Source organism: Vulpes lagopus, chromosome 13, assembly GCF_018345385.1.
Source record: "Vulpes lagopus strain Blue_001 chromosome 13, ASM1834538v1, whole genome shotgun sequence".
NCBI classification, from domain to species: Eukaryota; Metazoa; Chordata; class Mammalia; order Carnivora; family Canidae; genus Vulpes; species Vulpes lagopus.
Window position 1 is genome coordinate 26738314 of NC_054836.1, and position 18155 is coordinate 26756468.

Consider the following 18155-nt stretch of genomic DNA (forward strand, 5'->3'; position numbering starts at 1 on the left):
ATGTTGGTAAATTGAACACCAATAAAAATTAATTAAAAAAAAAGAGTAGAGAAAGTAGAAGTTTATAACAATAGGGAGAAAGTCATGTTAAAAATATTCAACAATAGAAAATTTGGGCAAGTATTTATATACTTTATACACTTTAAATTTTCACCTTAATTTGGAAACTAGTATTATATTTTTGCTTTCATTTTAGTGAAAAATAGTCTCTCTCCCTCTCCCTCCTCCTCTCCCTAAATATGCCTAACCTTTTAGCTAACCAAATCCAAAAATGTACTCGAAAGAGTCTATAATATGATCAAATATGACTGACATTGTGAATGTATGTGAAGTTTACCATCAAAATGTGTGTGTGTGTGTGTATATATATATATATATATATATATATATATATATATATAATTCTTCTTATTAATAGGTCAAAAAGAAAAAATCAAGATTATGACCATAAATGGAGAAAAGGAATTGATAAAGTCTATTCCAATATGCTATAAAAATTATCAGCAAACTAGGAAATTTGTCATTATCTACTTATTAAACAAATGCCTATGCTATGACCCAGAAATCCTGCAATTAGCACATACTCAAGTGAAATTATTTCTTAGATACCAAAAGAAAAACAGCAACAATGACAAAAACCCTTGCACAAGAATATCCAGAGCAGCTTTATTCAGATAGTTCCAGGGGTATGTTGCAGTCAGCTTGCAGAAGCTCACAAGGAATTTTGTGAGCTTATTGTTAAGCCATGCAATTTGAAATTGGCCATGGTGAAAGCATTTACACCAGGGGAACTAGCAAATGCTGCAAATCAAGTGCACACCATTGAATAGTTACAAAATGGAAGGCATCCAAGTGTCATGAAATTAGATAAACACAAGATGGTATATCATAAAATGGAATAATATATGACATTAAAAAGAATAAATTACTGATGCAATAACATAACTAAATCTCAGAAACATACTGTTGATTGAAGGAACTCAGACCAAAGGAATACAGTAACCTATAATTATAGAATTCAGAATATTGATTACCTCAGGAGATAAGTGATATTGAGTATAAAGGGGCATGGAGAGATTCTGGGGGTGATGGAAATGTTCTACATTTTGTTCTAGATAATAGTGACATGGTTATATGCATATATGCATTAATTGAGCTACATCCTATATGTAAATTATACCTTCATAAATAAAGACTAAGGTTTAAAAATAAGTTTTTTAATGCACATAACACAAATACAAACCTCAAAAAGAAGTATATAAAAATAAGGCAATTTTGAAAAAATTAACCAAAAAACCAGGTATATGCCTTGTTAGTTATTAAAAATACATCAAAATAAATAAATAAATAGATAGATAGATAGATAAATAAATAAATAAATAAATAAATAAATAAATAAAAATACATCATAACAGTGGTAACAAAAGCATATGGAATAAGCACAAAGGAGAAATAACCAATAGGAAGAATACAGAGCTCAAAAAGACATAAACATAATTTGATACATGATAAATAAGGCTCCACAAAGCAATGAGTTGCAAAGAGATTATTTAATAGATTATGGAAGGAAAACTCCCTATGATTACACAGAGGAAAATAAGACTGAATCATTTAATTGACACCATAAGTTAAAAAAAAAAAAAGCAGGAGAGTATTTTTGTGATCTTAACATGGGAAAGTACATATTAAAGAAAACCCTGAAACTAAAATCCGCAAGTCAAAAATTAATGTGTTTTTATATATCAAAAATGAAGATTTCTATTGAATGAAAAAGACCACAGGGAAAGGTAACAGACTGACAACAGCCAGAAATAAGCTAACTAAAGTATTCAATATTGCCAAGGGAGCAATGTCAGGCACAACACTCTTTAGCACAGTAGACACTTGCCACAAGTGATTAATCAAATGTAAACTAGTAGGAATTACATAATATTAAAAATTCACTTCCTCAGTGCCACTAGCCATATTCCAAGTGCACAACAGTCATACATCACTACTACTGTACTATTATACAGCACAGATATAAAACATTTCCATCACTACAGAAAGCTTTATAGAATAACATTAATCTAAATATAGGAGCTCCCACAAATAAACTGGAAATGAATAGCAAACATGATAGAAAAATTGACCAAAAAAATTAAGACAAGTCACAGAAAGAGAAACTCATATAGTTTCATGTAGTTTACCTGTAAATAAATTGCTCAAATTTACTAGCAATTTGAAAAATGCAAATTAAAAATATATTATACTTCTACACGTATTGAACTAAAAAAAAAAATGGATATGGTTTAATACCAAGTGTTGTCAACGATGCAAAAATCTAGGAATCCAGGGATCCCTGATGGGTCAGTGGTTTAGCGCCTGCCTTCAGCCCAGTGTGTGATCCTGGAGACCGGGGATCGAGTCCCACATTGGGTTCCCTGCGTGGAGCCTGCTTCTCCCTCTGCCTGTGTCTCTGCCTCAATCTCTCTCTCTCTCTCTCTCTCTCTCTCTCTCTCTCTCTCTCCCTCTGTGTGTGTGTGTGTCTCATGAATAAATAAAATCTTAAAAAAAAAAAGGAAGAAAAGAAACTCAGTATGATTAGTCATCAAGAAGTGCAAATTAAAGCAACACTGGAATACCACTAACCGTGTATTAGAATAGTGATAACTAAAAAATTGACTGGTGAACCTTGTATAAAGATAGTGACATTATAAAAGGTAAATCCACTTTGTAAAACAGTTTAGCACTCTTAAAAATGTGAACCACTTTCCATATGACCCAGCCATTCCATACCTATTTATTTATTTTTAAAGATTTTATTTATTTACTCATGAGAGACACAGAAAGAGAGAGAGAGAGGCGGAGACACAGGCAGAGGGAGAAGCAGGCTCCATGCAGGGAGCCTGATGTGAGACTCCATTCTGGGACTCCAGGATCATGCCCTGGGCCGAAAGCAGGCGCTAAACCACTGAGCCACCCAGGCGTCTGTCTATACATATTTATACGAGAAATAAAACCTATGTCCACACAAAGATTTTGTAATAGACAAAATCTGGAAATGACCCAAATGCTACTAACAGATGAATTGATAAACAAATTCTGTACAGTGGAATGCTACTCAGTAATAAAAGGAACTACTGATACACTCTGCAACTTGAATGGATCCCAAAATAATGAAAGAAGCCAGAAGAGAATTAATGAATACTGTATCACTCCATTTATAGAAAACTCTAGAAATTGCAAACTGATCTATACCAACAGAAAACTGATCTGTGATTGGGAGAATGTTGAGAAGGAGAGAGCACAAAAAGGCTCTTTTGTGGCTGATGGATATGCTTGTTATCATCATTGTAGTGATGGTTTCATAGGTGTATTCATAGGTCTAAACTCACCAAGTTGTACACTTTACATAGGTGCAGTTTGTCTTATGTAAATTATGCCACAATAAGGTAGTGAAAATAAGAGAAAAAAATGAAAACAAGAAAGGAGCTTTGCATGGAGCAATAGCTAACAACATCCTATGAATTGGAAAAGATGAGCTTAACACATCCACCTTCGCATAAGTTGCTCTCAAAATATTTTAAATGAAAAATCATGCTCTACTAAAAGATCTGCTCAATGCTTTCAATTATCACTGCTCAGCACAGAGATCTTTTCCACAGTCATTCAGTGCTAGCTAACTTGCTATGGTTATAGGAAAAGCAACCAGTCTTTGATAGATTAGCATTAATACTACTAACCTAAAAAAGAAAAAAAAAAATAGAAGCAATCATTAGTGTCATGAACAATTAAGGTTTGGGAAAGATTTTAATAGTGTCTTAAGAACAAGATGTAGTTCAGGCAAATTTGAATTATGTTAGTTTATCTACCATGAGCAAGCTGAATGGCTCTGTCAAAGTTAGTCTGGGCACCAGTTCTGTCTCCTTGATAGCTACATCAAGATTTAAGCTATTTATTTTAGAGAATCTCCATACTGATCATGCAGCCTGACACAGGGCTCAATTCCAGGACCCCGAGATCATGCCCTGAGCCAAAACCAAGAGGAGAATGGGCACCCCTCCTCATTATCTACTTCAACGGATTTTTACAGCAATAAGTTAAGATTTCAAGGTAGTTTTACTCCCCTTTGTAGTTCAGGGGAAAAATGACATCTCTTATCCAGACCTCTGTTATTTATTGAATGATCTGTTACAAAATCATGTCTAAAGGAATCAGGTTACTTTAAGGATATTCACAAAAGAATGAATATGTCTGGTAGACACAGACATCCTTAATGGGTGCACCATATTAAAAGATTCTTCTAAAACTCTTAGGGTGGGGAAGACTTTGGAAAACAGAAAACTAATGAACAACGATGACCTATATCCACCCTTTTCATCAAATTTGAAGCTAAAATATGGCATGCTACGGATAATCAAGCCTAGGAGAAGAAAGTAGCCACTGAATTACCCTGTGCATATTGAAGCATGTTCAGACCATGCCCCCAAAGAATGAAAGGGGAAAATAGCTCAATTTATGGCAGCACTCAAAATTACTCAGTAAAGCTCTTCAGAGACCCTTTCTTTGAAAAAGAAGGTTATTAATTTCAAGGTAACATTGAGTCTGGGTCAAACAGAAAAATGTCACTATTTCATACAGAATATCCTCCTAGAATGTTGTGATTATAGAATACCTAAAATCTTTACAGAGAAGCAAAAAGTATCTTGCAGACTGTGGGGCACACACAATGGTGGTTTTCTTCCTGAAGCGAAAACAATGATCTATCACTCCTGCTCTGATACCTAATAAATACTGGCATTTCAAAGAGAATTACTTTTCATTTCAGCTTTGCTATTAACTTTATATACAACTTTGCTCAAATTTCAGGCCTTCTATATCTCTTGCTTTTTATAAAACTGCCAAAGTCTGTCTTTGAAGACTAATATAAATAGTAAGCTGTTTTCTACAAAAATATGTTTAAAAGAATTTTAAACTTATCAAAAAGCAATTACGTCAGTAACTTTGAAACAATATAGCTAAAAAGATGTGACTCTACATGAGAAATACTAAAATGATATATTTTTGGTATGTGATGGGGGCTCTTTGAAATTTGTAACTGGGTGTAATAAAATAATCTTGAGTCACTGCAGTCTTACTCTGATTGACATGTCAAAAGCTCCATTGGGTAAAGCCTTGTATAGTTGTCATCAAAAGATTGTAAAGTGACATGCTTTTCAAAGATGAGATCAAGCTGTCACATTGAGTATTATGTATATGTTACACTGTATATTATATTATGTGGCATTACAACATCAGCTTATAAAGAGCCATGTGAAAAATAATCATGACTTTAAGTAAGAGGAGTCCAAGATTTCCTACAAACTGTACTAAATATAAGTGGATTTTACTGACCAGTAATCTTAATTATCTGTTTTTCATTCTGTAACAACAACAACAAAAAAAGATTGATTCTACAACAGACCTTTTAAATTTACAGTTAGCTGACTGAAGTGCATGCAAATGGAAATAAAACTGCAGCCCTGGGACACTCTAAAACATGACACACGAGGTTGCCAAGGTAACCCACCAGGAGGCTGTCTTGGCATCTTCTGGAATAAAATGGGAAGAAAACATTATAGTGAAAAGATGGGGGATGGGGATCTTCTGGGTTTGGTTATATAATAAAAATGTTGCAAAAAACTACAGCTCCATAAAATTGGTTCCAAACAAAAAAGGAAAATGAATCTCTCACAATTCCAATGTTTAAATTGGGCAAGACTTATGATCCACAGAGTGTGATTTTTAAAATAATTTTAAGTACTATTTAAATGGTATAGCTACTTTGAAGTCACTTGTGACAACATTTATCAATTTTTGTACTTAAAAAAATTCAACTGTGGCATACAGCTGGTATTCATGATGCAAAGGTGATGTTAACTCTCTACTATTTTACTATTTGGGCAGGTCTTGCGGAAGCAGCAGAACTTATCTAATATTCTCAAAACATAACAACCCAAGAGAACAATAAAAGAATAGATGACACAAAGAATCATTTCACTTTAGCTCACTGTTAAATTTTACATTTATCTACTACCTTCTTCTTTTAGAATTACGAAGTATTCCTTTGATTTAGTTCTTTCCTTATATTTCACAATGCTGCTGTTTCTTTTAAACACACACACAAAGCTTTAGTCCCTCTCTTTGAAGAGCTGATTCTCTCTAACAGAAGGTTATTCTATAAATAGTCAGTGAATCTCCTTGGCCTCTCCTTAGGCTTTTTTCATTTCTCCTCTGTCCCTGAAGATCGAATAAGAACTCTGAGATGATGAAGGACAAACATGGGGATAGGCCACTTTGGTGTGGTGTGTGACAGTACTTGTGGCTGTCACAGCTGGTTGCATTTAAGAATTCCATGTACAAACAGAAAATTCAAATAGAAAAGAAGAGAATTTAAAAGTAACACCATTTTATGTTTATAAACTTCAGATGTTTATATACTTAACAAGTATATATATATAAAAGTATATATATATATAAAAGTAACACCATTTTATGTTTATAAACTTCAGATGTTTATATACTTAACAAGTGCATTTTTTTTTACTTTATATAAAAACAGAATTGGTGTCATTTGGAACATTGCCAATAGCAAGATAACTGGAATCTTTGATGGTATGTCTCTGATAGCAGTTATGCAATCAATTCCATTTAAAAAAATCAAAGCTGATTATTTTACATTGTATATTCATTCATAAAAACCAATGTTATTTTGCTGTTTTGGTGCAGTGAGATAATAAGGCAGATTGCCTTTTAAGAGATTACTTTCCTTTTCAGACATAAGCAGCTATAACTCCATCTAGTCATATCACCACTTCCTCAAATTCTTTAAGTATTCCTCATCACCTAGAGATGGTAGAGTATCCATACTATAATTCACAGACCCTGGATTTCTGCTTATGCATTGTAGGCTTCAGGGACCAGAATTTCTCATTGTTTCTGAATGCACGAGGATATTATTTTTTCTCTAAGACATCTGTCTGCTTCTCTGGGAACTTGCTTCAACCCAGCCACATGTCAGATCTTCTGTGAAATAATGTACCCTCCTCTTCTCTTAGGGCAAGTGGCTATTTTTTTCCCTTTACTCCTATTGCACTTGTGTTTATCTAATGCACTATGTATCACATTGAAATGTGCTTTAGAACTCTATCTCCCATGTATGATGTAATTCTTGAAGACAGAAATATGTCTCATTCATTTTGGGCCACTGGTACATAACAGTCTCCAGCACACAGTAGACAATCACCAATGTTTGGTGAATATAAAATATCTATTTTCAACTGCAAGGTAAAGAAGTACTGGAATGAGGAATGGATCCACTACTAACTGACTCCTTAGCTTTGTAGTAGAGCAGTATAATGCAGCATAAATGCTCACCATCAAGTCTAACATGTAATGCTGGCAATTTTATTTATTTATTTATTTATTTATTTATTTATTTATTTATTTATTTTAAAGATTTTATTTATTTACTCATGAGAGACACACACACACACAGAGAGAGAGGCAGAGACACAGGCAGAGGGAGAAGCAGGCTCCATTCAGGGAGACTGACATGGGACTCCATCCCAGGTCTCCAGGATCAGGCCCTGGGCTGAAGGTGGCGCTAAACCGCTGAGCCACGGGGGCTGCCCCACAATTTTATTTTTTTAAAGTGGAAGCAAGTTACAAACAAGATCATAAACCCATAATCTCAATTAAGTAGTTTTCTTCATCTTCTCAAGGTCAGAAGAACACCCATTATATCATCTAAATAGTCTCTAAACATATTAGACCAGGAACCCTAGAGTTCCTGCAGTGAAAATCTTAGTATTCTTTGTATTTGAAAGAAATCAGAGAAAGAATTCACAGAATGAATGTCTACTATAAAAAAACCACTGCAGTGCTCATATCAGACACTGGACTCTACTGCTTGAAAAACAAACTGGGCTCTAATAGTTTAGCACAACTATTGGCTATATTTCTAACTTGAAATAACTTAATTAAATCAAGTTTATTTGAAGAGCTTTAAAATTGATGCTTGTATACTTTGGCTACCTATAAAATTGTTGCTTATATATTCCAGCTACCTAAAATTACTCATCTTGCTATTGTGTTTCAAGAGTCCCTAAGAATCCCATGGAAGCATGGCAATGAGTGGTATGAAGGAGGTGCTCAGCGGGTTTGTCTTCAATCTCCTCGGCCTACCATTCTGTGAGAATTATAACTGTTTTGTCAGTGTACATACATTATATGGTATCCAGCCCAGCACAGCCACAGTCTACATCAACTTCTCAGCAGGAATGAGCTAATATATACAAACTTGTAATTCTAATTCCAGTGCTGATTTGAGTACCAGCTCTCAAATAGGGAAGGTTCATTTACCTAGATCACACCTTCTTTGCTTGGTACTGATGTCCTGTCTTTCTTAACTCTTGCTGTCACTTTAGAACACTGAACAGAACCACTGTGTACACCCACCCCAATCCCAATGGTCAGATTTCTTCCACAGTGGGCAGATCACCTGGACCAGGATGCCACCAAGTCGCACATTGTGCCAGCTAGACTTTTCATGTTGCTGAACCTGAGTGAATCATATGGCTCTATCATTTGGCCAGTTTCTATATCCATGATTTTTCTGAGCCATTCAGATAATATGCAGATAATTATTCAATGCAAGATTTAGCTCTGTGTCTGTATTCATATTCCTGCCTCCACCAAGCTGCTCCTAATATTTCCTCCTTTTTTTCATCAGCCTGAGACGCTAAGGCCTCAGTATGTATTACTATCAAGCCTGTATGTAGGCTAGGACGTGATTAAGTCCTGATTAAGCCATGAACTCACTGGGAAACTAATGCATTATGTTACTAAAAGTCTAAAAGTCCTAACTCTTGCTGGGAAATAAAGAGTCATATTGTGTAAGCACAGAATTATTGAAGACAAAAAGAGTTGCCCTGTTGATCTCCTGGCACATTTCCTTTTAAAGGCAATCTTTAAAAACATTCATTCTCTCCTTCAGAAGTTCATAGATTATTTATCAAAATATGTATCATAGAAAAGATTTTCTCCTCCTGTGGGAAGAAGCATCCTTTCTCAGAGAAAACAAACCTAAGAATTGATAAAATATAAGAGGGGAATTGTCCCAGTTTTGGTTGATTTGGGTTGATGATTGTTGTCTTATACTTTTCAAAATCTTTGTTTATAATGTCCCTTATGGATTGACTAAGTTGAACTGGCTATTTGAAGTAAGTTGTAGTACTACCAGACTAAATCAGAAACAAGATGAATACAGGGGCAAGAAAAATGGCAGACAGGGAAGAGAGACAAGAAACAATGTCATAACCAAAAATACATTTCCTCCAACAACTTTCTCCAAAAGCCTTTAAAATCTGAAAAAAATAAGATTGCCTAGGGTCAGAGGACCCTCAGATACTTCAAAGTGTGATGGTTCTTTATTTTATGGATTTAGGAACTCATAGGGGAAAGGCAGCTGTGGAAACAACATAGCAACTTTATTTGCTTTCCTTCCTTGCTTTACTTCTATAGGTCTCTGAAGACTAATAATGCAAAATGCTATCACTTCCTTGTCTGTTTAGCTTTTAGAGCTATGTATATAAATTAATGCTATCGAACATCAATTTCTATTTGTAAATTTCACTAGAATTTGACAACTAACTGATACGCATTAAACACTCTGTGCCATTCACTGTGCTAACCATTATAATTATAATACTTCATTTGAGGGTACCTGGGTGGCTCAGTAGTTGAGCATCTGCCTTCAGCTCAGATCCTGATCCCGGGGTGCTGGTATCGAGTCCCACATCGAGCTCCCGACAGGGAGCCTGCTTCTACCTCTACCTGTGTCTCTGCCTCTCTTTCTGTCTCTCACGAATGAATAAATGAAATATTTTTAAAAAAGAAAAACTATTTCATTTGACTCTTATAAAACCCATATGTGACATTGGAAGGAAAAAGGTTGACTTCTGTTTGTGGCTTTTTCTTTACCTGAGGACTTGACCCTTGGTCAAGTCTCTTAGTAATATAGTCCACAAAATATAGAAAAATAGGACACCAGATAGAAGATAAGTGAGAATTCGGTCAAAAACTATGTATTGAACCAAGCACTTGCTTTATTGTCCAAAGCAAGTAATGAATAATCTATATTGATAAAAAGCAACTTTTTTGAAGACTGAGGTTAATTATGAGCACCTGAGGCAACTGTGTGCCTAATTAAGAAAAAAGTGAAAGAGATTGCTGTGCTGATTACTCCCCTAAGTCCAGGTTGTCTAGCATCTTATCTCATGATTTCATTGTCCCAAGTATAGAATGACTGGCACATCAAAAGCAATGCATATTAGTCATGCAGAATACATAGTCTCTGCTGTGGTGTTGCTTTGTGTGCTGTTATTTATTTCATTTCTCTCCTTCCTTTAAAGCTAAAGAAAAATGGTGCTGGTTCAAAGATATTGTGTCTCATGAACTTGATGATCAATCTAAAACCATAAGTCAATACTGCTGGACCTGAAGAACAGGTTTGTAAGAACTATTTACTATCTTTATTTTGCAGATAAGAAAATGTAGGCTTGGAGATGAACTTCTGATCAGTAAACAAACAAGTAGTAGAATCATCTCACATAAAATATGACCTTTTAAATAATATCAGTTGTTTTGTCAATATTGCTTCCTGCCATCTTGCAAGTATAATTATGGGACTCTCAATTGTTGGTTACTAATAACCACCATATAACTGTATTTTGATAGTTGATATATAATCTCATTACATTCTCAAAATTCACCGCTGTACTGCCAGAAATCTCTCTGATTTCAAGTGTATCTACCCCTTGGCTCTCTCTGACTTATTTATTTCCTTTTACTATTAATTAGCACCAAAGTCTCGTATTTTCCTTGAATTTCTCCTTAGGACCATAGAAGAAATAACTATTTTTTTAAACTTACTTAAATATGAATCTGTAACAATTTTGCTTCTTTCAAAATTCACCAAAACATCAGTTTGTTATTTTTAAGTTTCTTGTTTGATATTGGTATTATCTGCCCAAATACTCTTTATGTGACTGTTATCATAAACTACAACTACCTTATGGTAGGGACTACACCAACATCCTCCTGTGTGTACCTAAATATCATAGTTGTTGGACAGTAATAAATATTATAATAAAAAATCATTAATGCGTGTGTGGTATATAAAGTTTTTTATATAAATAGATATTTACTAAACTAAATTTAGATGATAATTTTTATAGAATATCCAAAAAGAAAGCTGAAATTTATGAACCTGGATTTATATTAGAGGGTATATGAAAGAGAAATTTCGTCTGAGTTGCAATTTCATATTAGCCCTAGGTATAGAAAACTTCATTCTCTTTTGCTCTTACTTTTGAGGAAGGAATAAATTTTACTACAAAACCTACACAAACTTAATCATGAGAAGAAAAGGAGTTAGTTTATCTTCTAACCTAGCCTTAAAATAAAAACTGAAAGACTTGGTTCTGCTTTTTATAAAGTCATATTGGAAAATCCCACCTTTCATTTTGTGGGCCAATTTATAACTGCCCTTTGCATTTTACTGGGTTAACGTTTTAGAGTTCTACTCTCCAAACTCCAGAAGCACAATTATCCCTTGAACATCTCAGTGGATCACATCTGGTTTCTGTAGGATACATAAGCATATTGTCAATGATGAAAGGATACTTTCTGTTAATACAAATACAGAAAATTTTCAAAGGATATTATGGATGATAAAGATTTTCTCCTGACAAAAATTACTATTTTTATTCTAAAAATATAGGGCAATATGGACTCACTAATATTATATTTTATACCCCCTAGCTTATCTAATAATTATATTCACTAAAAATTCTATTGTCTTTTGCTAGGTTATTGCACCATTGTTCTTTTTATATAGCTAATCGAATATATATATTTTATAAATAAAACTTAAAATATAAGTTTTATATATGTTATACATAATTTTTTGGTAAACTATGGAAAATGTCCTAGTCCATTTGGGCTGCTATCATAAAAATACCGTAGTCCAAGTGACTTGAACAAAAAACATTAATTTCTCACCATTCTGGAGATCCAGGTCCATTCTGGAGGGAAGTCCAAGATTAAGATGCCAAAAGATTTGGTGTCTAGTGAGAGCTTATTTCCTAGCCAATAGAAAGCCATCTTGCTGGGTCCTCATATAATAGAAATGGGCCAGCAACTCTCTGAAGGCACTAGCCCAGTTTGTGAGGGCTCCACCCTTATGACTTAATCACATTCCAAAGGCCCCACATACAAATATCACCACACTGGGGGGTAGATTTCAGCATATAAATTTGAGAGACACACAAACATTCAGTCTGTAGCAGTAAATTATTGAAAGTATAATTATTTTTTAAAGTGTAAAAGTTTTCACACATCGTCAATATGATCTTACAAAGCTTGTAAGAATTTATTATTCCACTTTAATAGAAGATAAAAGTGTGACTCAGGGAAGTTAAGTTAGTGAATACCAGAGCATAGATTTGAACCAAGTCCATGTAATTTTAGAACTTATTATACTTTATTTACAATGCATAATTTTTAAATTGTTATTATAGGGGCGTCTGGGTGGCTCAGTTGGTTAAGCATCTGACTTGGTTTCAGCTCAGATCATGATCTTGGGTTCATGAGATTGAGTCTCACTTCAGCTCCAAGCTCAGGGTGGAGTCTACTTGAGATTCTCTATCTCTCCCTCTGCTCCTCCCACATGCACAAGCCCCCCCCCAAAATAAAATAAATAAAATCTTTAAAAGTTACTATAAAAGTAATTTATTGTAAAAATACTAATGTCAATAAAACTCTCACAGAGAGATAACACCTTTTTATACTCATATAACACCTGTTATATTCAATGAATATAAGCTCTTGCCATTATATTTATAATATACTCATATACTGACAAAGTATATGATTATGATACAGAATATTGACATATCTTTCTATTTGTATATATTCATAAGCAAATGTGCTACAGCCACATATATTTCTATATTTTTACAAAATTTTGTATATCCAATATTACATTCTACTTTTTTTTTTTTTAGATTTTATTTATTAGAGACAGAGAGAGAGGCAGAGACACAGACAGAGGGAGAAGCAGGCTCCATGCAGGGAGCCCGACATGCGACTCAATTCTGGGTCTCCAGGATCATACCCTGGGCTGAAGGCAGGGCTCAACTGCTAAGCCACCAAGGCTGCCCTCCTTATTTTATTTTTTAAGATTTTATTTATTGACAGAGAGAGAAAGAGCAAGAGCATAAGCAGAAGGAGTGAAAGAGAGAGAGAGAGAGAAGCAGGCTCCCCCATTGAGCAGGGAGCCCGATGTGGGGCTTGATCCCAGGACTCTGGGATCATGACCCAAGATGAAGGCACAGACTCAACTGACTGAGCCATCCAGGTGCTCTATTCTGCCTTTCAATTTACAAGTTAGAGACCTTTTTTCTTTTCCTTTTTTTTTTTAAATTTAAATTCCAGTTAGTTAACATATTGTATAGTATTGGTTTCAGGAGTAGAATTTAATGATTCATCACTTACATGGAATACCTAATGTTCGTTACGACAAATGCCCTTCTTAATGCCCACCACCCGCCTCCCCTCCAGCAACCTTCAGTCTGTTCTCTATAGTTAAGAGACTTACCATTTGCCTCCTTCTCTGTTTTTATCTTATTTTAATTTTCCTTCCCCTCCCTTATGTTCATACATTTTGTTTCTTAAATTCCACATATGAGTGAGATCATATTTGTCTTTCTCTGACTTATTTTGCTTAACATAATATTCTCTAGCTCCATCCACTGTCATTGCAAATGGCAAGATTTCATTATTTTTGATTGCTGAGTAATATTCTAGTGTGTGTGTGTATCAGAGCATATATTTATATATATATACTATAAATAATTACAAATTTATATATATAAATCTATATATAGTACATATATAGTATACTTTATATAGTATATATACCTTATATAGTGTATATATATATATACTACTATATATATATGTGTGTGTATATATATATACACACACACATATATATATATATACTACTTCTTTATCCTTTCATCAGTTTATGGACATTTGGACTTTTTCCATCATTTGGCTATTGTTGATAGTGCTGCTATTAACATTGGGGTGCATGTACCCCTTCAAATCAGCATTTCTGTATCCTTTGGATAAATACCTAGTAGTGCAGTTTTTAACTTTTTGAGGAACTTCCATACTTTATTATAGAGTGGCTGCACCAGTTTTCATTCGACCAATAGTGCAAAAGGGTTCCCCTTTCTCCACATCCTCACCAACATCTGTTTCCTGAGTTGTTAATTTTAGGCATTCTGACAGGTGTGAGGTAGTATCTCATTGTGGTTTTGATTTGTATTTCCCTGATGATGAGTGATAAGCATCTTTTCATGTTTCCGTTAGCCATCTGGTTGTCTTCTTTGGAAAAATGTCTATTAAGACTTTCTGCCTATTTCTTTCTTTTTTTAAATATTTTATTTATTTAAGAGAGAGACAGAGAGAGCACAAGTGGGGGAAGGGGGAGAGGGAGAGGGAGAGGGAGAGAGAGAATCCTTAAGCAAACTCTCCCCTGGGTGTGGAGCCTGATAAAGGGTTCCAACCCAGGACCCTGAGATCATGATCTGAGCCACAAGCAGACACTTAACTGACTGAGTCTCCCAGGTGCCCTGTCTTCCACCCACTTCTTAACTGGATTATTAGTTTTTGGGTGTTAAGTTTGATACGATCTTTATAGACTTTGGATATTAACCCTTTATCCAATATGTCATTTGCAAATATCTTCACCCATTCTGTCAGTCACCTTTTAGTTTTCTTGATTGTTTCCTTTGCTGTGCAGAAACTTTTCATCTTCATGAGGTGCCAATAGTTCATTTTTGCTTGTTTCCCTTGCCTCCAGAGATATGTCAGTAAGAAGCTGCTGCAGCTAAGTTCAAAAGGCCTTTGTTCTCCTCTAGGATTTTGATGGTTTCTTGTCTCACATTTAGGTCTTTCATCCATTTTGAATTTATTTTTGCATATGTTGTAACAAAGTGGTCCAGTTTCATTCTCTTACACATTGCTGTCCAGTTGTCCTAATGCCATTTGTTGAAAGAGACTGTCTTTTTATCCACTGGATAGTCTTTTCTGTTTTGTCAAAGATTAGTTGCCCATACAGTTGTGGGCCTATTCTGGGTTCTCTAATCTGTCCCATTGATCTATGTATCTGTTTTTGTGCCAGTAGCATTCTGTCTCAATGATTACAGCTTGAAGTCTGAAATTTTGATGCCTCTTGCTTTGCTTTTTCAATGTTACTTTGGCTATTCAGAGTCTCTTCTGATTCCATGCAAATTTTAGAATTGTTTGTTTTAGCTCTGTGTAAAATGCTGGTGTTATTTTGATCGGGATTGTATTAAATGTGTAGATTGTTTTTGGTAGTATAGACATTTTAACAATATTTGTTCTTCTGATCCATGAGCATAGAATACTTTTCCATCTCATTTTATCATCTTCAATTTCTTTCATAAGTGTCCTATAGTTTTCAGAGTACAGATATTTTACCTCTTTGGTTAAGTTTATTCCTAGGTATCTTATCGTTTTCGTGTAATTGCAAATGAAATAAATTCCTTCGTTATCGGTGTATAAAAAGTCAACAGATTTCTATATGTTGATTTTGCATCTTGCAACTTTGCCAAATTCATATGTCAGTTCTAGCAAATTTTTGATGGAGTCTTTTGGGTTTTCTACATAGAGTATCATGTCTGTCATATGCAAAGAGTGGAAGTTTGACTTCTTCCCTGACAATTTGGAAGCCTTTTATTTCTTTTTTCTGTCTGATTGTTAAGGCTGGGGTTTATAGTGATGAGAGTGGCCATCCCTGTGACGTTCCTGACCTTAGGGGAAAACCCCTCAGTTCATTCCCCTGAGGATGATATTAGCTATGGGTATCTTATATATGGCCTTTATGATATTGAGCTAAGTTCCTTTGTCTCTACCTTTTTGAGGGTTTTTATCAAGAGAGGATGCTGTATTTTGTCAAAAGCTTTTTCAGTATCTATTGAGAGGAGTATCTGGTTCTTATCCTTCCTTTTATTAATATGATATATCTTGTTGATTGATTTGTGATTATTGAACACTCCTGCTGTTCAGGAATAAATCCCACTTGATCACAGGGTGTGGGGAACAAGCTGCAGTGCACCTACCTGAGAACTGAATCTCATAGTCCTCAACACACTGGGAATACGGGAGGTCCTGAGTCAGCACACTGACTCTTGACCACATTGTTCTCCAGATACAGCTCCTCCTCTCCTCTCCCCAACTTGAGTCAATAGCCTATTCTTTTACCTTTTGAAGTAAACATGTTTTTCTCTGCTTCCCAAAGATAATCATTCCTATAGCAAATCTGATAGCTTTCTTAATAAAAACTGGAGACTAGTCCAAGTCTCAGTCCCCCATCCCCCAGATTAAAATTCAGTGAGACTCTGAGTCTTTCCTCATATCATCTCCTCTGACTATCCTGGATCCATGACAATGGTGAATAACCCTTTTAATGTACTATGGGATTCAATTAGCTAGTATCTTGCTGAGAATTTTTGCATCCATGTTCATCAGGAATATGGCTTTTTGGTTTTGGGATCGTGGTAATGGTGGCCTTGTAGAATGAGTTTGGAAGTTTTCCTTCCATTTCTATATTTGGGGATAGCTTCAGAAGAAAAGGTATTACTTCTTCTTTAAATGTTTGGTGGAATTCCCCCGGGAAGCTATCTGGCCCTGGACTCTTCTTTGTTGGGAGAATTTTTGTAACTGATTCAGTTTCTTTGCCATTTATGGGTCTGTTCAAATTTTCTGTTTCTTCCTGTTTCAGTTTATGTAGTTTACATGTTTCTAGGAATTTACCCATTGCCCAATTTGTCGGCATATAATTGTTCATAATATTTTCTTATAATTGTTTGTATTTCACAGTGTTGGTCATGATCTCTCCTTTTTCTTTTTTTTTTAAGATTTCATTTATTTATTCATAAGAGACAGAGAGAGAGAGAGGCAGAGACACAGGCAGAGGGAGAAGCAGGCTCCATGCAGGGAGCCCGATGTGGAACTCGATCCCGGGTCCCCAGGATCAGGCTCTGGGCCGAAGGCTGCACTAAACCGTTGAGCCCCCCCAGGCTGCCCAATCTCTCCTCTTTCACTGTGATTTGATTTATTTGGGTCCTTTCTCTTTTTATTTTTTAAGATTTTATTTATTTATTCATGAGAGATACAGAGAGAGAGATATAGGCAGAGGGAGAAGTAGGCTCCCTGTGGGGAGCCTGATGTGGTACTCAATCCCAGGACTCTGGGATCATGCCCTGAGCCAAAGGCAGATGCTCAACCACTGAGCCACCCAGGTGCCCCTTTCTCTTTTCTTTTCAATAAGTCTGACTAGGGGTTTATCAATTTTAATTTTTTCAAAGAACCAGCTCCTAGTGTTGTTGATCTATTCTACTGTTTTTCTAAATTTATATATCATTTATTCCTGATCTAATAAATATTTATAATCCTTATATCTTCTTGATGGCTAGACCCCTTTATTATGATATAGTGTCCTTCCTCATTTCTTATTACAGTCCTTGGTCTAAAATCTAGTTTGTCTTATATAAGGATGGCTACTCCAGCTTTCTTTTGATATCCATTCATAAGATAGCTGGTTCTCCACCCCTTACTTTCAATCTAGAGGTATTTTTGAATCTAAAGTGAGTCTCTTGTGGGATGCCTGGGTGACTCAATGGTCAAGACCCGCGTCAGGCTCTCCCAGGAAGCCTGCTTCTCCCTCTGCCTATGTCTCTGTCTCTCTCTGTGTGTCTCATGAATAAATAAATACAATCTTTTTTTTTAAAAAGTCTCTTGTAAGCAGCATGTTAATGTGCCTTGTTCTCTTATCCATTCTGATACCCTATGTCTTTAGATTGCAGCATTTAATCCACTTACATTCAGAGTAATTATTGATAAACATGAATTCAGTGCCATTGTATTACCTGTGAAGTCACTATGTTTGTAGATTCTCTGTTCCTTTTTTTAGTCTTTGTTACTTTTTGGTCTCTCTTTCCTACTCAAAGGGTCCCCTTTAATATTTCTTGCAT

The 18155-nt window shown here is 35.1% G+C and overlaps 1 pseudogene; it reads left to right on the forward strand.

The window, feature by feature from the left end:
• The first annotated feature begins 628 nt into the window (after positions 1–628).
• Positions 629–18155, forward strand: part of LOC121474555 — a 45903-nt pseudogene continuing 28376 nt past the window's right edge.